Below are 23,661 nucleotides of genomic sequence, written 5' to 3' on the forward strand. Positions count from 1 at the left end.
TTTATTTCTGGTTTATGATGGGTAAGTCTAGCTGAGTACCTTCTCGTACTCAGGGTTTTATTTTCCATTGTTGCAGATGGCACTATTTATCATGCTTATTGCAAGAGTTGCTTCTATCCCCCCGTGGATGAGGAGTAAGCCTTGGGCAGGCTTCTGTATTAATCCCTCTATTTGCTTTTGTGGACTGCGATCCTAGTTCGGCACTGTACTAAACTATGTTAGAAACTTTACTTTCAAACCTAATTTGCTTCTGCTTTTATCTATCAAACTCGGTTTGTAATAACTTGGTTTCAAACTCTGATGATGAAAATGTATCTGTGAACTTTATGTAATATGTGACATGTATGTTGAATCATGTATGATCTTGGTTGTTGTAAATCGTTTATCAAGACCCGTCATGGTACTCGACGGACTACCGGGTTTATATGGGTTCAAGTCTGATAGTGCGACTGCTTGCGGGCTACCATTGTACTTGTACTCTTATAAATTGATCGGTTCTACAACAGCTGGTATCAGAGCAAGATTCAACGTTAATTGTCACATGTGTATTTAAAACAAAAGTTTTTGTTTTCCAAAAACCCTTCTGTAGCAACTAGTAACTATATAAATAGGTATTTGAAATCTAAAGTGTGCTAATGATCACTTTCCTTATGCCCAAATTAAGGACTATTAGGTGGCTATTTAAGTACTAACATAGGGGTTTTTACTTCGTCGTCCATATGGCGTGCTATGGTATGGATGTTATTCACTTGAATGGTAATGTATGGATCAAATGCCTCTACGTCAAGGTAAGATGATGAGTGGCATGACTGCAAGATGTGAGCGTGCGGTCGGAGAGAGTTAACTTTGGTACGGCTATGTATGCATGCTTGCATGTGTATGTGGTGCGTATTTAATTGTGGGTTTAAACTATTATCGGGTAGCTTGATATGGAAGTATATGTATGGGTATACATATATGGAAGTATTTAAATTTACATTTTGCATATTTCATTATGGGTTGGGCTGAAATGAAACTTTTATGCAGGTACACTAATAATGAAACATGTAGCTCGACTAGTTACGCTATATATGAGAGAACGTATGTATGCCACCGTGTCTACCATTAGAAACAAATTTTCCTAAGTTTGAGAGGACGTACAGAACAAGCATGCATCTTGATAACTATCATTCACATAATTACATTGTTCCTCCCCTTATAAATTTCTTACTCGGTTATGTAACTCTTATCCATTATGGCCTTGTCTCACAAAGTGTACATGTTAATGGTATAGATGGCGGCACCAGTTGGATGTGAGAATTTCCTGATGGTTTTCGAAACACCTACCCTATTGTGGAGAGTTATGCACTTTGTGGGGTACCAGGAACCGCCCCTTTATCATTGGATTGAAGAGTACTTAGAAGGACAGCCATGGTACGAGGTGTGGCTCACTATACTAGCCCGCACACAACCGCCCTTCTGGCAGGAGTGAAAGGCAGAATCGGAAGGGAAGACTCCTTGGGAGCTGCCCAAGTTGTGGCCTTTGAGGTTTTGAGGCAAATCTACCAACAGCATGGGGATGCACTCACTGGCAGTGCAGCGAGTATGTTTCCATGGGTGGATCCATCCACCACCAATCGAGAACAACATAGCCAAAATGCTTTGATCAGAGATCGGGATGAGCGGGCAGATAGCTCTAGTCCCTCCATGAGTGCAATGTTTGCGGTGATGAAGATGTTTTGTGCACGCTAGGACACCTAGGATTTCTGGCAGGAATCGTACACCACCTGCATGGACAAACTCATGAGAGCTGAAGCCACGCAGCATAAGCTCAAGAAGTGTGTGCGCAAGCAAAAGAAAGCCGCAAGTAAAGCCCAATGGGAATCTGACCAAGCCTATGCAGCTTTGGGCACTCTTCATGCCCAAATGGAGCAAGTGGATCAGCAGAGGGCAGCAGCTCAAGAAGCTAGGGCTAATGATCAAGCAGTACTTATGGGACTATGGGAGCAGTTGGAGACTGCCCATGCGGAGGTGTCCACAGCTAGACGTCAGCGTGATGCAGCAGAAAACCATGTCGCTACAATAAGGATAGAGCGAGATAGGCACCGTGACATGAGTAACGCCTAGGATCGTGCCTGAAAGAGGGCCTACGTCAGCAGCTTGCACAGGCTCAACTTCAAGTAATGAACCTTTAGCATGAAGTGCACTATTTGAACAACCAGCTAAACCCAGTCCTAGATGGGGAAGAAGATGGTCCAAATATGGAAGAAGATGATGATGAGGATGAGGAAGAGGAGGAGGTGGAGCCTAAGGAAGGAGATGATCCTATCTCTGACCTCGATAGTGATCATGACGAGGATTAGATCGCGTAGTACTTAGTAGAAGTACTTAATGTATCATCGTTGGTTATGTAATGGACCTATAGTTTGAGTTGGTGTTGGTGTTGGTGTTGGTGTTGGTGATTTGAACTATTTTGTAACATTGTTATTTGCATGACTACCGCATGTTTGGTTTAACACCTATGCAAGTTTTGATTGATCTATCTGAGCTCATGATTTGAATGTTAATGTGCTATGAGTCCGATAAGCGATCAAACTAGTGGTGTCATGTTGCAAGAATGAATTGTTATGCCTCTATTTTTATTGTGAATTTGAGAATTGTCTCCAGTAATTTTAGTTTGGCATGATTATAATTCATCTGCAATCTTGTGGCATCAACCAATAATCACTTATTGTTGCAACTTCATAGATGACGCGCACCCGTGCAGGAGCTAGTAGCAGCTAGGATGGCAATGGTGATGACTTACCACCACCGCCACCGCCGTTCGCTCAGGAGTTCTTTGCTCAGTTCTTGGGGAGCCAAAGGACAATGGAAGAAGCTCTATGCCTCATCACGTAGAACACCGCTCGTGGCCACCCACAGCAACAAGGGGCCGAGCCAAATCAGCACAGTACATTCAAGGAATTTCTGGATACAAAGCCTCCTATCTTTAAGGTAGTAGAGGAACCACTACAAGCTGATGAGTGGCTCAACACCATTGAGTAGAAATTTTGTCTGCTAAGGGTCACTGAGCATCTGAAAGCTGAGTATGCTTCTCATCAGCTGCCAGGACCAGTAGGGATCTAGTGGGCACATTTCTTGTCATCACTACCTGCTAATGTGCGAGTGACATGGGAGTAGTTCAAGTTGGCTTTTCGGGGACATCATATTCCCCTGGGCCTAATGTGCATGAAAGCGGCTTAATTTATGAGGCTCACTCAGGGAACGAAGACCCTCATAGAATATATGCATGCATTCAATAATCTGTCTAGGTATGCTCCAGGTTTCATGGATACCAAGGAGAAGAAGATAGAGAGCTTCAAGCGAGGTCTAAGCACTAAACTGATGAAGACCATGGCCAATTCCAAGTGCACTACTTACAACAAGTTTATCAGCGCTGCTCTAACCCAAGAAAACCACAATAACATGCATGCGGCTGCTAAGGGTCGCAAGAGGGCATTCAAGGTAGGTACCTCCGGATCTTCACAATCCAGAGCGCCTATCATAGCTAGGCCACAATTCCATCCACCTGCACCCAAGTTTAGGCCTCCACCACCTAAAGCTTAGAACAGCAGACCTCAGAAACCATTCTATAAGGCATTCACTATTGCCTTACCTAAAGGAACTAGCAGTCAGGGGAGCTCCATAGGACTTAGGAGTAATCAGCCCTGTTTCAACTACAACCAGGTGGGGCATTGGTCCAAGGAATGCCCCCACCCCAAGAAGAATGGCAATCTGAATTAGAACAATCAGAGGCAGGCAAACATAAGGGCACGTCCAGGGTACGTGCATTATACCACTGTGGAGGAAGTGCCCTCTAGAGAAGTTGTCACGGCTGGTATGTTTCTTGTCAACAAGCATCCCGCTGTTGTTTTATTTGATTCAGAAGCTTCTCATTCATTTATGAGTCAAGCATTTGCATCTAGACATGATCAAGAAATAATTGAAGTAAGCAAAGGGGGTTATAATATAAGTTCAGTGGGGTAACTATTTCTACAAATAAGATAGTCAAAAATGTGCTCATCTCTATACAAGGGAGGGAGTATACTACGGATTTGATAATATTGCCCGGGTTATCGATAAGTGTAATCTTAGGCATGAATTGGATGAAGGATCATGGTGTTCTCATTGATATGAGCACTCATACTATTATGTTGAGAGAACCTAGGGGAGGGAATGCTTTTCTAGTACCACTCTCCCGCAACTTTGAACTCCAACATTTAGCATGTGCTATCCAAACCACCACCCTTTGTGATATCCCCAGTGGTTTGTGAGTTTCCGGATGTATTTCTAGAAGAATTACCAGGCTTACCACCTGATAGGGATGTGGAATTTAAGATTGAGTTAGTGCCAGGTACGGCACCCATCTCAAGAAGGCCGTATAGAATGCCACCAAATGAGTTAGCAGAACTTAAGATTCAGTTACAGGATCCGTTAGACAAGGGTCTTATCCAACCTAGCTCATCTCCATGGGGATGTCCAGCATTGTTTGTGAAAAAGAAGGACAAGTCACTAAGAATATGTGTAGATTACAGACCACTCAATGTTGTGACCATCAAGAATAAATACCCGCTGTCCTGCATCGACATTTTGTTCGATTAGCTAGCAAAGGCAAAGGTATTCTCCAAAATTGACTTGAGATCGGGCTATCATCAGATAAAGATCAGGCCAGAGGACATACCTAAAACTGCTTTCTCTACTAGGTACGGCTTATATGAGTATTTGGTTATGTCTTTCGGACTAACAAATGCTCCTATCTACTTTATGTACCTGATGAATTCGGTATTCATGCCTGAGCTCGACAAGTTCGTGGTCGTGTTTATCGATGATATATTGATTTATTCAGAAAATGAGTCAGATCATGAAGAGCATCTAAGGATTGTTTTATCCAGACTGAGGGAGCATAAGCTATATGCAAAATTTAGCAAGTGTGAATTTTGGTTGAGCAAAGTACCTTTCCTAGGTCACATCTTATCAAGGGATGGAATCTCTGTTGACCCATCAAAAGTGCAAGAGGTCATGGATTGGAAAGCCCGGACTTCGGTTCATGAAGTTCAGAGTTTTCTAGGGTTAGCAGGATATTATCATTGTTTCATTCTAGATTTTTCAAAGATAGCTAAGCCCATGACCAGGCTACTTCAGAAAGATGAGAAGTACAAATGGACACTAGAATGTGAAGTAGCTTTTCACACCCTCAGAACTCTATTAACTACAAGCGCCTGTTCTAGCACAACCAGACATTGAAAAGCCTTTCGATGTATTTTGTGATGCATCAGGTATAGGTTTGGGGTGTGTACTTATGCAAGAAGGAAGGATTATTGCATATGTTTCTCGGCAATTGAGAAAACATGAAGTCAACTACCCTACACATGATTTAGAACTTGCAGTAGTTGTTCATGCATTAAAGATATGGAGACATTATTTGTTGGGCAATGTATGTCATATATATACTGACCACAAAAGCCTCAAGTATATCTTTACCCAACCAGAGCTGAACATGAGACAACGAAGATGGTTGGAATTGATTAAGGACTACAATTTAGAGGTGCACTACCATCTAGGAAAAGCTAATGTAGTAGCAGATGCACTCAGTCGAAAGTCTCATTGCAACACTATGGAAGCATTATTAGAAGATGGATTCAACTTGTTACACCCTGTTGTATTGCACAACATCATGATCAGTTGTTCACTTGAGAGTAAAATCATAGAGCTGCAGCAGACAGATGTAGGTATAAGTCACATCAAGAGAAAAATGCAAGAGAAAGAAACCAAACATTTTAGATTAGACAAAAGAGGTGTGTTATGGTTTGAGGACCGACTTGTGGTACCAAAAGACCGTGAGCTTAGAAACCAAATTTTAGATGAAGCTCATTCGTCAAAATTGTCTATCCATCCGAGTAGTAGTAAGATGTACCAAGATTTGGAAACCCGTTTTTGGTGGACTAAGATGAAGAAAGAGATCACAGCCTATGTCGCTAGGTGCGATAACTGCAGTAGAGTAAAAGTTGTTCATATGAAATCTGCCAGATTACTTTAGCCATTGCCTATTCCAGGTTAGAAATGGGAAGAAATCAGTATGGACTTTATCACCGGTCTTCCAACGATGCCGCAAGGTCACGATTCAATATGGGTTATTGTAGATCGTCTCACCAAGTCAGCACATTTTGTACCGGTTCACACAACATATCACGTGGGGAAGTACGCTGAACTGTATTTTTCTCAGATCGTGAGACTACATGGAGTACCCAGGACCATAATCTCATATCAAGGACCATAGTTCATAGCTCATTTCTAGGAGCATTTACACCAGGCTTTGGGAACCAAGCTAATTAGAAGTTTGGCATACCATCCGCAAACTTCCGGACAAACCGAGCGAGTGAACCAAATCTTAGAAGATTTGCTTAGAGCTTGTGTTATATCTTCAAAAGGTTCGTGGGAGAAATGGTTACCTTTAGCTAAATTTTCCTACAATAATAGTTATCAAGCAAGTATCAAGATGGCTCCATTTGAAGCTTTGTACGATAGAAAATGTAGAACTCTATTGAATTGGATTGAGCCCGGTGAGAGGAGATACTTTGGTATTGACTTTGTCAATGAAGCGGAAGAGCAAGTGCGTGTTATCCAATAGCATATGAAAGCAGCTCAATTGAGACAAAAGAGTTATGCTGATAAAAGAAGAAGACCACTGGCCTTTGAAGTGGGTGACTATGTATACTTGAAAGTATCACCCATGAAAGGGGTGAAGAGATTTGGAATGAGAAAGAAGCTTTTGCCTAGATATGTAGGGCCATATAAGATTCTGGAACGAAGGGGGAATGTTGCTTATAAGTTACAACTTCCACCTGAGATGAGTGCAACATTTGATGTTTTCCATGTTTCTCGGTTCAAGAAATGTCTTTGAGTACCTGAAGAAGCTATTGCACCCACCAACATACAGCTTCAATCAGATTTGACCTATGAAGAAAAGCCAATTTGAGTATTGGAAGAGATGGCCAGAGTGACACGGAGTAAGAATATTAAGTTCTATAAGGTGGTGTGGAACAATCACAGTGAACAAGATGCTACGTGGGAAAGAGAGGATTATTTGCGAGAGGTTTATCCCGCCTTTTTCCAAGAATGGTAGGTCTTGCAAATCTCAGGACGAGATTTTTATAAAGGGGAGGGGCTGTAACACCCTAGGTGTTAGCCTTACATAACTTGACTTGCATAGCATGAGCATGATCATCAAGCATTCACATATAAGCATTTACACTTGAAACATTCGATTGAAACATATGCAACATTTCTTATTATTTCATGTTTTCATGTGTATATGCATATGATCATGAGTGTAAACATGTAATTGATTAATATGAGTCACAAAAACATGTTAGCAACACTTAGGCTAACAAAAGGGAACATGGTTCATGAATGTTACCTTTCATGATCAAGCATTTAAGATTTTGTGTTAACCTAGATAGCCCTATGAGTGACTAATACATGAAATGATTGTGTAACCTTGCAATTAGCTTAAACATGTTTAGAGTATCATTATGAAAAACTTTGATATTCATGGTTAGGGGTAAATAGGTCATTAAGCCCTAGTTTGAATGTAGACCATCATTTGAATGTGACATGTTTGACCAAGTTTGAACTATGTGTTAGAGACCTTGTATGGAGATGGTCACTAAAGCAAAGTTGTAGTATTTGATATAGGGAACAACTTTTATTTTTGGGTCATTGACTGAATTAGCTCTTAACATTCTTGAATTTGGCTCACAAAAATTAGCAAAACAACAATTTCAACACTTAGCACATTTTTTGCCAAGTCAGTTAACTGACCGACTGACAAGCCAACCTTGGGGATGATATAACTTGGTTTCGGCTACGAATTAGCACATGATCTTTTAAGAACAAATGGAACTGGTACATAGAACTACAAATTTGTTCTTGACTATTTTCGATTTGGTTGCACAGTTTAAGAGATCGGGCTTCATGAAAACTCACTGTCAGGCCGAGATCATGTGACCGAATGGACCGAACGATGCCGTTTCAGTGGCCGACACTGGCAGGATTCGCACGCCGCATGGCGGCCAGCGATGGCCATGCATCATTGGTGCCCTACCTAGCGTGGCCAAGGCGGGCCGACGCACACTACTTCACTCCCAGCACCCGCCCGCACTGCCCTACGCACGCCATTTGCTTTGCCTCGGCTTCCTTCCTTGCCCGCAGCAGCAGCCACCTCTACACCGAGCACCGCTGTCGCCATTGCTGACGCCAGCTCGCCCTCGCCGCTTCTCCACCACTACAGCTGCTCCACCAGCACCCCCGTGACTCGCTGCATCCACCCATGCTCGCTGACCACACTCGATAAGCCCTAGCACCACGCGCGAGCTCGCTAGAGCATCACCACCCCACGTCCTTTCTAAAAGGCAAGCCCCGGAGCATGTTAAGTCTCCTAGTATTTTACAAATGAATACTTAAGTACTTATGATTGATGCATTAGGTTATAAGAGTTGAATGGAACCACTTGATGCATATAAATCCCTTATCCAGATATATACACCGTTAACCCATTGTAGGTCCAGGATCGAACATATGCTTAGCCATGCTTAGACCGGTAGAAGTCGGGTGATTTCCTATCACCTGTGAGATATAGGTGGATACCAGAGCATGGTTGGCTATATTTGCTATCATGGAACAGAACCATGGGGTGATGTAAATTGAGGACGGACAAAGTCTATGTGTAGGTTGACTCATGTGATCCTGTCTGTGCCGGTTAAGGACCGTACCGTTGTTGGAACTTCTGACAAGATTGAACGCATGCCTATCACTTAGCTGGTTGGATAACTCATTCTGACCGTGAAGCCAAGTAGCTCAACTCAGGCCGGGCCCCGTTCTATTGTGCGCTCCTTGTAGGGAACCAAACTGAGCCCAAGGGCAGGGTAGTCCTAAATGTCCTGGCATTTGGTGTTTCCGACTATGCGGCGTGGTATGAACCCATGAAATGTGTACCTAAGTTGTACCAAAGGTGACCTAAGGCGACTAATGATCTGGTCTACCTGGGTTTGTGTTAGGAATAAATTCCCAGCTAGTTGAAATTCAATTCGAATCGCCATCTCTCCCGGATAGTGAGAAACTTGGCTAGCTCCAACATCGTAGTAACTGTGTTATGGAACATGATGGTTTGAATGAATATGGAATTGTAATACCGGCTATGGTTACTATTGTATGCTTTTAAAATGATATACTACAAGTCTAGCACAGGATAGTTGCTAATTTAGAGATGGATAGTTATAATTAACTTGATAACGGAGCTTGTCGGGTACCTTAGAACGGGGTACCCCGAGCGAACATCAAAGGGGTCGCTTAAGTCCCATCAAAAAACAAAGCTAGAAGGTAAGCCGTGGGCCCCTCACCCACCACGTCCGAGCCCACCAGGCTCTCCGCCTCGCCTCGAACCTCGCGTAGGAGGTCTCGGCGTCCTGACGCGATCTCCGCCTCGTGCGAGGCTTCCCACGAAAGGCCTCGGTAGGGAACGCAATCTCCGCCTCGTGCGAGGCTCTCCGCAGAAGGCCTCAGCAAGGAGTCTGATCTCCGTCTCGTGCGAGGCTCCGCTCTCCATCTCGCGCGAGGCCTCATTCTCCGTAGCGCGCAAGGCCAGCTTATCCATAATCCATCACCCCCGCCTCGGCCGGTCTTCCCGACAGCACATCATGTCTCATTAATACTTCAACCACTCCTGCAATCTTAGCCGGACGATGGCTCGACGCCACAGAATGACCGATGGGACATGAGGTCACAACGGCCCCATACCGGCTGAGATAGGGCATGGCGGGGATTATCGGTCACTGTACCCTGGCGCTGTGCCCACGATCAGCGCCCACACTACACTATGCCCCGTGATCCTCGCCTCGAAAACAACGCGACATGGACGGCCTGGCCTGGTTCATCACTGCCTCCAAGCTAGCACCCTGGATCAGCCGCTCTCTCCAGGCCTCAGCACTAGTGCACTAGGGGCTCGGCTATCTCGGGGTTTGTGCCCGCCGAGACCCCCCACTACGGTGTAGCCTTGGCACCGACCAAGCCTTAGCCTCGCACACAGTCCGTCCATAGCAGCTTGCATGTCTGCCGCCACACCCGCTCCGAGGCAGTCCCAGGGCTCCCACGACGCACAGGATCGGATGGGACTAGCACGCCACCCCAGTGCTCCAAGGACGGACCACTCCGACGACCATGCCACCACAGGAACAGGCCACAGGGCTCGGACACGCCACCCTTGTTGGCATGACACTGTATAGTTAGCACATGTACTGTCCTTGTCCTCCCTTCAGCTATAAAAGGAGAGGACTTGGGCCACTTAGAAGGGGACTGACAGAGAAGAACACCTTGTAACACACACACATGCACACATCCCAGCCACCTAAGAGCAACGTCTTAAGCAGCCCAAACCACTCCTCGCCGAGACCTGGGACTAGCTCCCTCTCTCACCTAGCTTGTAACCCCCCACTACAAGCACTTCGGTGCAAGGAATACAAGATCGATCTCTCAGACTGGACGTAGGGCACCGATTGCCTGAACCAGTATAAACCTTGTGTCTCTTTGCATCACCATCCGAGATTGGGAACACGTAGAACAAATTCGCTGGTTGGTTGAGGACCCCCCAGGTCTGAAACACTGACAGTTGGCATGCCAGGTAGGGGTCACTGCGTGTCAGTTTCGTCATCCCAGCAAGTTCTGGATGGCAGACCCCATACGACCATTGCGTCTCGGCACAGTGGTTTGGTTTGGGAGCCTAGAGTTCATGTCTCTAGGGCATGAGTATGACATGATACTCCTCACTCCTCGAGCCCCACCAACCGACGATGAAGTCATGCACCAGCAGCCTAGGCGCAGGCGGTGCCTGGGTGGCCGCTCTCACCATGCTCGCCAGGCATGACACGAGCAAGACCACCCCGACGCTACGCAAATCTGGGGCGACACGCCACTCCCCGCCAATATCCTACGACTAGCTGTTGGCACAGGGTCCCTGGCTGAGGACCTGTCTAGCCTGAGCTTGGACAAAGAAAAATCGCCGGTGGCATATGGCGATGCCCAGTCATCAAGCTCTGCTCCACCACTCCCTAAGGAGCCGATCCCGGCGGAGTAGAGTTTGGCGACGGCACCATCCCCATACCCCTTTGGGTTGACAAATGCCGCCACCTCTTATGGCTACGCTTACACTGCTGCTCACGACGATCCCTCAGAACGCCGCTAGCGCTTCGCTCTCGACCTGAGCACCTACGTCAACTCCTCGGAGGAGGACGAGGCATGGCCTGGAGTGGATTTCTCTGGACTCCACGACCCTGGGGCTATGCATCAGTTCTTGGCCATAAGTGACTACTGCTTAGGCTACTCTAACTCCGACAACGAGGGCACCTACGACCCCACTCGTGAGTGTTTTCACATCGGGCTTGGGATGCTGAGGGTGGGCGAGGAGGACAAGGGGGCAGGTAGCTGATCCCCGCTTCGCCTAGGTATAGGCGCCGCCACACCTCCACGCATTGTCCTGTCGGCTGCACGAAACGAGAATGTCGCTCTTGCATGACCTCAGCGCCAGGACCTAGAACAGCTCTGTGAGCTCCAGGCCAAGGTCGAACAAGACCAACTTCTTCTGCAGCAGCTTCGAGACTCTCTCGAATAGGAACGGCTGAGGTCGCGGCGAAGGCGAAGGAGCCCGACGAAGGGCCCACGATGTGCATCACCGCATCCATGACGACGAAGGGAGTGAGCAACCCCCAGTCTTCAATCGCGCTAGCCAGAACGTCGCGGCTGTGGTAATGCTGGTCCACGCAATGCCCAAAGCCTTCTACCATGGAGGGGCAGGTGGGTCCACGGCGAGCTCTGGGATCTCCTAGAGACTGCTACAGTTCAGCAGGCCAAGAGTTCCGCCTCCCGATGGCATGGGGGCGTCTCGAACCTGCCCGCGGCTCCGCCTCGGTAGGATAGGGAAGCCTCAGCTTGTCTCGAGCCCGCTCAAGCACCAATAGCCCACAGGGTCCCCGTGCTTCTGGACTGCCTCGGCAATCAACGTAAGGTGCAGGGAGACCATGAGGTGGTCAGCAGGCGATGATGCCACAACAACGAGGGGCCCGCTCAGGGCTACCATCCACACCGAGGCGGTCGCTATGACAGCGAGGAGGACCGCAGTCCTTCTCCTGAACCGCCAGGCCCTCGAGTCTTCAGCAGGGCCATCCGCGCTACCCTTTTCCTAGCCCGGTTTTGGCAACCAGCCAATCTCGTGAAATATAGCGGCGAGACCAACCCCAAACTCTGGCTTGCCGATTACCGCCTAGCCTACCAGCTAGGTGGCACGGACGATGACCTGCTCATCATCTGCATCCTCCCCTTGCTCTTGTTAGACTCAGCACAAGCCTGGCTCGAGCACCTTCCTCCCTCACAAATCCACGACTGGCGCGACTTGGTTAGGATCTTCGTCAGAAACTTCCAAGGCACATACGTGCACCCTGGGAACTCCTGGGACCTTAAAAACTATCACCAGAAGCCAGACGAGTCTCTCCAAGACTTCATCCGATGCTTCTCCAAACAGTGCACCGAGTTGCCTAGCATTGGCGACTCAGAGATCATTCAGGCTTTCCTCTCCGGCACCACCTACCGAGACCTGGTTCGAGAGTTAGGTCGGAACATACCACGCTCCGCTGCTGTGCTCCTCGACATTGCCACCAACTTCGCCTCAGGCGAGGAGGCTGTCGGAGCCATCTTCCCCGACAGCGACACCAAGGGAAAGCTGAGGGACGAGGCCCCCTGAGGCCTCGGCCTCCCACCTCCCCAAGAGAAAGAAAAAGGGGCACCTAGGGAAGCAGGAGGTCTTGGAGGCCGATCTAGTTAGGGCTACGGAAGAAACCATGCTCAAGGATTGCTTAAGAAACCATGCCCTTACCACCAAGGCCCGATCAAGCACGCCCTCGAGGATTGCTCCATGCTATGACGTTACTATGCCAGGCTCAGGCTCCCCGACGACGACGCCAAGCAGAAGGGCGCCAGTGACTGGGACAAGGACAAGGACGACGGGTTCCCCGAGGTACGCAATGCCTTCATGATCTTCGGTGGACCCTCAGCGTGCCTTACGGCATGGTAGTGCAAGAGGGAACGCCAAGAAGTCTTCTCGATCAAGGTGGCCACCCCCCAGTACCTCGACTAGTCTCGAGAAGCAATCACCTTCGATCGAGATGACCACCCCGACCATGTTCCAAATCCCGAGCAGTACCCACTGGTTGTCGACCCGATCATCGGCAACACCTGACTCTCCAAGGTGTTTATGGATGGAGGCAGCGGCCTCAACATCCTCTACGTCAATACCCTAGAGCTCTTGGAGATTGACTGGTCGAGGCTCCAAGGTGATGTCACCCCCTTCCATGACATCATGCCAGGGAAGCACACGTGACCCATCGGGCGCATCGACCTTCCCGTCTGCTTTGGTACTCCCACCAACTACCGCAAGGAAGTCCTTACCTTCGAGGTAGTTGGGTTCGGGGGAGCCTACCATGCCATCCTGGTGCGGCTGTGCTACGCCAAGTTCATGGCGGTCCCCAACTATACCTACCTCAAGATCAAGATGCCAGGCCCCAGCGGTGTCATCACGATTGAGTCCACGTATGAACATGCATACGACTGTGACGTTGAGTGCATCGAGTACACCGAGGCTCTTGCGGAGGCCGAGACCCTCATCGCCCACCTCGACCAACTCAGTGGCAAGGCGCCTAACTCCAAGCGTTGCATAGGGGCGTTCGAGCCCACGGAAGCCATCAAACTCGTCCCGGTCGACCACGCCTGCCCCGATGACCGAGCACTGAGGATCAGCACCACCCTCAACATCAAATAGGAAGCCATGCTCGTCGACTTTCTCCATGCAAACGCTGACATATTCGCATGGAGTCCCTCGGACATGTCAGGCATACCGAGGGAGGTTGCCGAGCATGCCCTAGACATCCAGGCCGGATCTAGGCTGGCGAGGCAATGCCTGTGCCGCTTCAATGAGGAAAAGCGTAGGGCCATCGGTGAGGAGATACAGAAACTCTTAGCGGCCAGATTCATCAAAGAAGTGTCCCACCTAGAGTGGTTGGCTAACCCCGTGTTAGTCAAGAAGAAAAATGGGAAATGGAGGATGTGCGTAGACTACACCAGTTTGAACAAAGCCTATCTAAAAGTCCCTTTCCCACTACCCCGAATCGATCAAATCGTTGATTCCACTGCAGGGTGCGAGACCCTGTCTTTCCTCGATGCGTATTCTAGTTACCATCAAATCAAGATGAAATAGTCAAACCAGCCCGCAACTTCTTTCATCACACCATTCAGCATGTACTGCTACGTGACTATGCCTTTCGGCCTCAGAAACGCAGGTGCCATGTACTAGCGGTGCATGACCCAGGTCTTTGGCGACAACATTGGGCGGACCATTGAGGCCTATGTGGACGACATCGTGGTCAAGACCAGAAAGCCCGAGGATCTCGTCAACGACTTGAGGATAACCTTCAAATGCCTTAGAGAGAAGGGCATCAAACTCAATCCCGAGAAGTGTGTGTTCGGGGTCCCCCGAAGCATGCTCTTGGGATTCATAGTCTCGGAACGCAGCATCGAAGCCAACCCAGAGAAGGCCTCAGCCATAACCAGCATGGGACCAATCAGAGACCTCAAGGGAGTACAGAGGGTCATGGGATGCCTTGCGGCCCTGAGCTGCTTCATCTCGCGCCTCGGCGAAAAAGGTTTACCTCTATACCGACTCTTGAGAAAATCCGAGCATTTTTCTTGGACCCCCGAGGCCAAAGAAGCCCTCGACAGGCTCAAAGCGCTGCTCACGAATCCTCCTATCCTGGTACCCCTGACCAGGGACGAGGCCCTCTTACTCTACATCGCCGCAACAACCCAAGTGGTCAGCACTGCCATAGTAGTAGAGAGGCAGGAAGAGGGGCATGCTCTGCCCACCCAATGACCTATTTATTTCATTAGCAAGGTGCTCTCCGAGACCAAAGCACGCTACCCCCACATCCAGAAGCTAGTCTATGCCATGGTCCTAGCCTGGCGCAAGCTGTGTCACTACTTCGAGTCTCACCCAGTGACTGTGGTGTCATCTTTCCCCCTGGGCGAGATAGTTCATAACCGGGAGGCCTCAGGCAGGATAGCCAAGTGGGTCATCGAGCTTATGGGGAAACCTTGACTTTTGCGCCTCGAAAGGCGATCAAGTCTCAGGTCTTGGCCGATTTAGTGGCTGAATGGATAGACACCCAATTGCCACCAGCTCAAATTCAGACGGAGTGCTAGACCCTATACTTTGATGGATCCCTGATGAAGACCGGGGCAGGCGTGGGTCTGCTCTTTGTCTCGCCCCTCAGAGTACACATGTGCTACATGGTGCAACTCCACTTCACCACCTCCAACAACATGGCCGAGTACGAGGCCCTCATCAATGGCTTGCAAGTCACCATCGAACTTGGGGCACGGCGTCTCGACGTCCGAGGCGACTCACAGCTCGTCGTGGATCAAGTGATGAAGGAGTCAAATTGCCTCGACCCCAAAATGGAGGCTTACTGCAAATTGGTACGTCGCCTAGAAGACAAGTTCGATGGCCTCGAACTAAACCACGTCGCACGGAAATACAATGAGGCCACCGATGAGCTGGCGAAGATGGCCTCGGCACGGGCCCTAGTCCCCCCGAACGTCTTCACCAGAGACCTCCACAAACCTTCCATTGACTACACCTCAACAACAGAGGTGGGCCCACCTGTGGGACCCATTGACTACCCCTCTACAGCTGAGACCCCCTCGACCTAGCCCGAGGTCATGGAAGTCAACACCGAGCCTCCGCAGACCGATCAGGACGCGGATTGGCGAATCTCGTTCCCCGATTGGCTTGATCGAGGGGAGCTTCCTGGTGATAGAACCGAAGCACAACGGCTTGCGTGCTGAGCCAAGACCTATGTCCTCTACAATGATGAATTGTATAGGTGAAGTCCCTCAGGTGTCCTCCAACGATGTATCACTACCGAGGCGGGTCGAGCCCTGCTTTGGGACTTGCATGCAGGCGCCTGTGGGCACCATGCGGCGCCTCGGACGCTCGTGGGGAACGCTTTCCACCAAGGGTTCTACTGGCCGACGGTGGTCGCCGACGCTACCAAGCTAGTACGCTCCTACGAAGGATGCTAGTACTATGCTCGGCAGACACATCTCCCGGCCCTAGCCCTACAAACCATCCCCATCACGTGGCCGTTCACCGTGTGGGGGCTCGACATGGTCGGGCCTCTACAAAAGGCCCCCGGGGGCTACACCCATCTACTGGTATCAATCGACAAGTTCTCCAAATGGATCGAGGCTCGTTCGATCAATCGAATCAAATCCGAGCAGGCGGTGCTGTTCTTCACTGACATTATCCATAGATTTGGGGTCCCCAACACCATCATCACCGACAACGGGACATAGTTCACCAGCAAAAAGTTCCTGACGTTTTGCGATGACCACCACATCTGTGTGGCCTGGTCAGTCGTAGGACACCCAAGGACCAACGGCCAAGTAGAGCGTGCCAACGGCATGATCCTACAAGGCCTCAAGCCAAGGATTCACAGCCGATTGAAAAAGTTTGGCAAGAAATGGCTCACCGAACTCCCGTCGGTCATCTGGAGCCTGAGGAACACTCCAAGCCGAGCCACGGGGTTCACGCCTTTCTTCCTGGTCTATGGGGCCGAGGCCATCCTCCCCACCGACTTGGAATATGGTTCCCCGAGGCTACAAGCCTATAACGAACAAAGTAACCGCACCACCCGAGAGGACACCCTTGATCAACTGGAGGAAGCCCGAGACGTCGCGCTACTACACTCGGCCAAATACCAGTAGAGCCTACGGTGTTATCAGGCCCGACGTGTCCGAGGCTGAGACTTGAAGGTAGGTGACCTGGTGTTGAGGCTAGCACAGAGCAACAAGGGCCGCCACAAGCTGACCCCGCCATGGGAAGGACCGTACATCATCGCCCAAGTACTAAAGCCCGAGACCTACAAGCTAGCCAACGAGAAGGGCGAAGTCTTCACCAACGCTTGGAACATAGAACAGCTACGTCGCTTTTATCCCTAAATTTCCAAGCATTGTATATGTCGTTTCTCGAAATACAATTAAAAAGTGGTCTTTAGTCGGTCTAATTTTTTGAGAAACCCCCCGAGCCCATCGTAGGCCTCGGCAATACAGTAACATGGCAAGGGAGGCTCGGCTCTGCCTCAGCAGAACCAAGCCTCCCTTGGGGGCTAGATGGGGGACTCCCACCTAGGTCCCACGCACCATTCTTCAGTTGTTTTTTTCACAAAAATTCCTACGCCAAGACTCTGACAGGCTCTGACGAATTAGTTGTAAAAACCCCTCGGACCAAGGTCTGTTTCCTAAGCAAGAGGCCAGTAGAGTCGCAAGACGGCTTATGCCTCTGGGCTACGGCACTCCCTCACTACCTCTCGCCCAAGGGACGGCTTAGGCCCCAAGGGGGTGTTTTGCAAACGAAATCTGATCTGGAGCAACAGAGGGCAGAGGCTCAGAAACATGAGAAAAACAACTAAGAAACACAAATACTTCAAAAATAAAGGCCTCGACGGCCACAAGCGTTACGGTACAAAAATAACTCCTACTCTATTTTTACATAGCCCCCGAGGCCCAGATCAAGGCTTAGGGCCTTTAGCACCAGCAGATGGTAGGGGAGGAACCACCTCCTCTTCGAAGAGCATCGCCAGCGCCATACTAGGGCCTTCCGCCACCTCCATTAGCTTCATGACTGCCGTGTCAGCCTCCTCCTCATCATCAGGCAGGACATACCCATCACTGATGGCCAGGAGGTTGATGCCGACATAGTGAGAAGAGATGACGGCCAGCGCACGCTTGACACCCGTGTGCAGTGCTCCTTGGAGCCGCTCACGCATCTGGTTGCTCAGCATGATCAAACGGCTCCCTAGGGAGCTGCCTGACTAAACCCTTTCAACCTCCAAGGCCTCATAGGCGAAAAGGGTAGCACGCTTCAGCGCCTCGTGCTCCCCGATCTCGGTCTCGAGCACCTTCTACACCGCGCTGGAAGCCTCAGCTACCCGAGTAACCTCCGCCTCTGACTCTGCACCATGGAGGATAGAGTAAGGTTGAGCGAAAAAGAAAACAACCTAAACTAGGAGAGGAAGCCCACGGAACTCACCCTTGGCCTTTAGCTCCTAGTGTCGGGTCTCGACCTGATAGGCCTCGGCTTTCTCCTTCTAGCGCAGGGCCTTAGCCCTAGGAAGCCTCGGCCTCCTCCTTCAAGCGCTGGGCCTCGACCCGAGAAGCCTCGGCCGCCCTGGAAGCTTCACTCCCTAGCTCTGCGTCACACAAGGGAGTTAGGGAGCGAACATAAGGAAAAGAAAACAAAAATAAGGGGGCTATAAACTCACCCTCGACCATCCCCCTCCAAACTACAGCCTCAGTCCACGAGGCCTTAGCCGCAGCAAGGGTCTCATCCAAGGCACCTTTCGTCAGCTGGTGCGCCTTCTGTTCTGCCCCCAGTTGCCCCGCGAGAGCCGCGGCCGAGGCCATAGCTTCAATGGCTCAGCCCCTGAAGGCATCCCGATCGCTGACTGCGTGGGTGAGCTCCTCCTCCAACTCCTTCACCCACGCCGCTAGAGGGGCGAGCTACATCTAGGCTATGGCCGCCTCGACCTTCACAGTTGGCACAACGAAGGCGGAGGTCCTCTACCTCCACGCTCCGCACTGATAAGAGCTCATTGGCACCGGCAAGAAGGCCCTTCTACCACTAAAGCTGATCCTAGACGCCCCTCTCCCATCGGAGAAAGACCGACTTCCCAAGGGACTGGGTCTCGAGCTCCTGGGAAAGCAGAACAGGGGTCATTGATTGCAACAAAACCAGAAAAGGACAACGTCGCGCGAGAAAGAAAAACACGAACCTAGGAGACTCCAGGTAGTTCGTCGGCCACCACGGACAGGGCCATCCGTAGCGACCGCTCCACCAGCTGGCGGTATTGCTCGAAGGTGCCCCAGCGCCCACCCTCGGCTGCGTCCTCAAGGGTGAACAGAGGCTCCCCCTCAGGGTCGTCCCGGCTTCGCCATAGTACCCGAGGGTGATCCCACCCGCGAGGCTCGGGTCACACCCGCATGAGGCCTGAGCTTCCCTCGTTCAAGACCGGCGCCGGCTATTCCACGGCACCGGCATCCTCAGCGTCGACCACCTCCCATGCCCGGGAAGTATCATCGGAGGAGATCAGATAGACCTCTGCGTCCCTGACGCTCTCTCGCAACAACGGCAGCCCCTGAACCAAGGGCGCCACCGAGGCCTCCGCTGCCTTCATCTCCGCCTCCTAGACAGACGGCCTCACCGCCATCACAACGGCCTTGGTGGTCTTAGGGGCTCTAGCCTCCAAGACTATGGCCTCAATGGTCTCGGGGGCTCCGGCCTTCGCCATTGTGGCCTCGGTGAACGCAGAAACACTGACCGCGCCGCTGTGGTCTTGGCAGCCTTAGGCGCCCTGGCCTCCGTCGCCTTGGCCTTGGAGACCCTGAGGGCCTCGGCAACCAAGGGCATGCTGGCCCCATCCGACTCGTGAGCCTCGCCCTCATGGGGTGGAAGCACTCCCTCCCTCGTCTGTGTAGAGGTCGCCTCGGCAGCCCCTCCTTGGGCAGCCAGCTCCATCGGGTCAGCCCTCGCCGACGCCACGCCGTGTTGGATAGCGGCTTGTGCCTCCGCCACCCAGTGGGTGGAGGAGCCGGGGCTCGCCTTGAGCGCCTTAAGGGGCGCCAAGGGAAGCTCAGTCCACAGGCCACTTCCGACTAAGGAAAAATAACCTACAGCGTCAGCGTGAGACCAAAAGGCGAACTGGAAGGCACTATGACCCTGCCAAGAATACACTTACCTTGAACGGGGCGGCAACCGCTTCGCCACGGCAAACCTCATCCACAACGGTGGAGGTGGCGGCAGAGGCGTCGCCTCCGTGTCCATCGGCGTCGGTCGGTCCTCAATGGACCCCTGGCGCCCCTTCAGTCCTCTATGGGGGCGGTGGCGTCGCCTCCACCGCCGCTTGTTCCACCACGGCCACCGAGCCCACTGGGCTGACGGCGCGTTTGCCCAATGCCCGTGCCTCGGGCGTGTAGGCCTCGGCCCCAGAGCGGGCAACCGCCGACCCCGGGTCCGCTTCTCCTCCTCCTCCCGAGAGTGCCGGGCTGCTTGCCAGCGCCCCGGGCACCACCTCCACTATGTCAGGAAGGTGGTCCAGGGGACCTCGCCCCACCTCGCCCCCGTCATCCCCATCCAAGGCCTCCATCGATAGCGATGTCGACGGGGATTCCTCTAGCGGGAGACCATCCTTCCGTTGTTGGCGGTGGCGCTTATCTAGCTCCTCGCGCACGAGGATTTGCTTCGTGTGCTTCACCGCCTTGGCATCTTTCCACTTTTTCTGCACATCAGCGTGTGCGCGGTTGATCGCCCGCCGCCTCACATCCTCAGGAATGAGTGGTGGAGAGGAGCGCACGTCCCTCATCCCCTGCAGGAACGACAGACGCGCATAAGGAAACAGAGGGAAAGGGGAGATTGAGGAGGCTCGGAGGCTATAGCGGCACACGACTTACCAGCGAGAGGAACCCCCTGTGATGGCCGCATCGTGATAGGGGTTAAGTTGCCGCCCCTCAGCTTTGCCTCTACCGTCTCCCCCACCCGACGAAGAATCTCCTCGTTGGAAAGGGCGGAGGAGGACATCCGAGTGCCCTCAATGGGCTCACCCAGTTTCATCTCGAACAGCCACCGCCGCTGAGCCATCAGCGGCAGCACCCTCCGGCGGTGGAAGGCGGCCACGACCACAGCCACGGTGAGACCGTGGCCTCACAGCCTCGCCAGCCCCTCTAGAAGCGGTTGTAGCTTGGGCTGGTCATCCTTCGGGATGCCATACTTCCATCTCTCCGGGCAACTCCCCATAATCCGCCCAATGTAGGGGGGAGTCCTCCGTCGTCATTGCGAAGGTAGAACCAACTCGTGTACCACCGGTGATTGGAGGATGCGAGTTGGGCTAGGATATAGAGGTGCAGGCAGTCCTGGCGCACTTGGAGAGTGCAGCCGCCGGCCCTCGTCGCCTTCCTCTTACCCGACATGCCCATTGGCTTGGTAGTGTGCCCCGCCCGGAATAGGTGGAGCCACAACTCCCAATGGGGGGCAATCCCCAAATACCCCTCGCAGATGGCAACAAAGATAGCCGCCTGAGCGATGGAGTTGGGATTGAAGTTGTGGAGCTCCACGCCGTAGTAGTGCGGGAGCGCCCGCATGAACCAATCCACTGAGACGCCGAGGCCACGCTCGTGAAAGGAGATGAAGCTCACGACATAGCCGTCGTGAGGCCTCGGCTCTGGCTCGCCATACGGAGCAATCCACTCTGGCCTGGTGGGGTCTATCACCGAGTGAAGGAGTCCACCATTGACAAGCGACTGAAGCATCTCCTCGGTGACGTCCGACGGATCCCAGGGGTCCGCCTCGACAATGACGATGTCGCTAGCCATGGGTGCGATGGAGGAATTGGGTGCGGCGGTGAGTTTTTCTCTCTCTCCCACGCTCTCGCTTTTTTCTCGCTTTCTCCCTAGGCTCGCTCTTCTCTCCTCTTCTTCCCGGCACCCGCTGCTCTAGCGACAGGCTCGGCAGAGGCAGTGCTAATGCAGGCAAGGTAAGACAAGGAGGGGCGAGACTCTTCAGGTATTTATGCAGGGAGGAAGGCGAAACAAACGGGCGACGAAATCGAGGAAGTTTCCCCCTCCCCCCCCTATCCGGCGCAGTTAACCACGAGTCGATTTCGCCGGCCCACACGCCCACGTCTCCCTCATTAAATGCGGGAGTAGTTACATCCCATCCACCACATCACGCTCGGCCACTACGGTAGCAGGCATCAGTTTTACCTCCCTAGGAAACCGCCTCAAAAGGCGCGCCACCTGTTGCCGAGCCAATAGGGAAGATATTCCCCATGGCCTATTCCTTTCGTATGAAGGAACCAGGCTCTGAGCCTATTACGATCCAGGGGTTCGAAGGCTGGGCCCCAAAGGGTTTCGACAGCTGCCCTAGGATAACAAAGTCAGGGACGACCGCGGGCGAAACGCTTGGGATGCCCAAAGTCGTGTTCGAGACCGGCAGGAAAGTCTCCGAATGGGATCCCACCGTAGGGAGGCACCGAGGCCCAGCGAATGGCCTTGGCACCCACTAGAGATATCCTCTGGTACTCTTGGAGTGTGTCTCTAGACCGCTAGCCATCCCCTAGCGAACGGGGTTTGGGCCTCCACTCGGACTACCCGATAATAGCTCACCAGAAGTGCCACCGCTCGTGCCCATCGAGGGTAGCGAGGCACATTCCACCCCTCCTTCCGAGCGAAAAGGAAGCGTGAGGGTTGCACAAAAAGTTAGAGGAACCCCCGATGGCCTTCTCGCTCTTTGTAGAGGCTAAGGGGCTCTTCCTGCAACCTTGCCGAGACCCAGTGACCCTGGCTCACACTCAAAGGGGCTCGGCAAAACAAACCCTCCTTCCAAGCGAAAAGGAAGCGTGAGGGTCATATAAAAAGACAGGGGAGCTCCTGACGGCCCTCTCACCCTGTGCAGAGGCTAGGGGGCTCTTCCTGCAAATACGCTGAGACCCCACGACCTAGGCTCGTGCCCAAAGGGGCCTCGACAAACAAACCCTCATGCGCGAGGGGCGTATAAAAAGCCAAGGGAACTCCCGATGGCCCTCTCGCTCCACGCTAGAGGCTAGGGGCTCTTCCTGCAACCTTGCTGAGACTAGAATGGGCTCGGCAAACAAACCCTCCGTCCGAATAAAAAGAATATGTGAGGGTCGGATGAAAAGGTCAGGGGATCCCCGACCGCCCTCTTGCTCTAGACAGGAGGCTCAGGGGCTCCTCTTGCACCCAAGACAAAGACAAACGGTCCAACTCCACGCTAGAGGTTTCATTACAAATACGATAAAGGGCACCGAGCCCGTTATGGTCTAGGGGTTCGAAGGTTGGGTCTCCAAGAGGTTTTCGACAGCCGCCTCAGGGCAATAGAGTCAGGGATGACTTTGGGGCGAGCCTACAAATGGCCGAGGCCCGAGCGAGCAATCACTCGGGGTGTCCTAAGTTGTGTCCGAGACCGACAGGGAAGTCTCCGAATGGGATCCCACTATAGGGAGGCATCGAGCCACCGAGGCCTAGCGAACGGCCTTGGCATCCACTAGAGAAACCCTCTAGTACTCTTGGAGTGCGTCTCTAGACCACTAGTCGTCCCCTAGCGAACGGGGTATGGGCCTCCACTCGGACTCACCCGATAATAACTCACCGGAAGTGCCCACGCTCGTGCCCATCGAGGGTAGCCTGGCACATTTCACCCCTCCTTCCGAGCAAAAAGGAAGCATGAGGGTCGTACCCAAAGTCAGGGGGACCCCTGATGGACCTCTCGCTCCATGCGGAGGCTAGAGGGCTTTTTTCTGCAGCCTCACCGAGACCCCCACAACTCGAACTTGTGCTTATGGGCTCGGCAAATGCGATAAGAACTACTCGCTCAAACACGAAAATAAAAAAAGCCCCTAGAGGAGTAACTCCACTCCTCTAGGGCCTCGGGGGCTACACTCGGCGGGTGCGCTCACGCGCACCCACTAGAACCTT

This window comes from Miscanthus floridulus, chromosome 4 (assembly GCF_019320115.1).
Source record: "Miscanthus floridulus cultivar M001 chromosome 4, ASM1932011v1, whole genome shotgun sequence".
In the NCBI taxonomy this organism is placed as follows: domain Eukaryota; kingdom Viridiplantae; phylum Streptophyta; class Magnoliopsida; order Poales; family Poaceae; genus Miscanthus; species Miscanthus floridulus.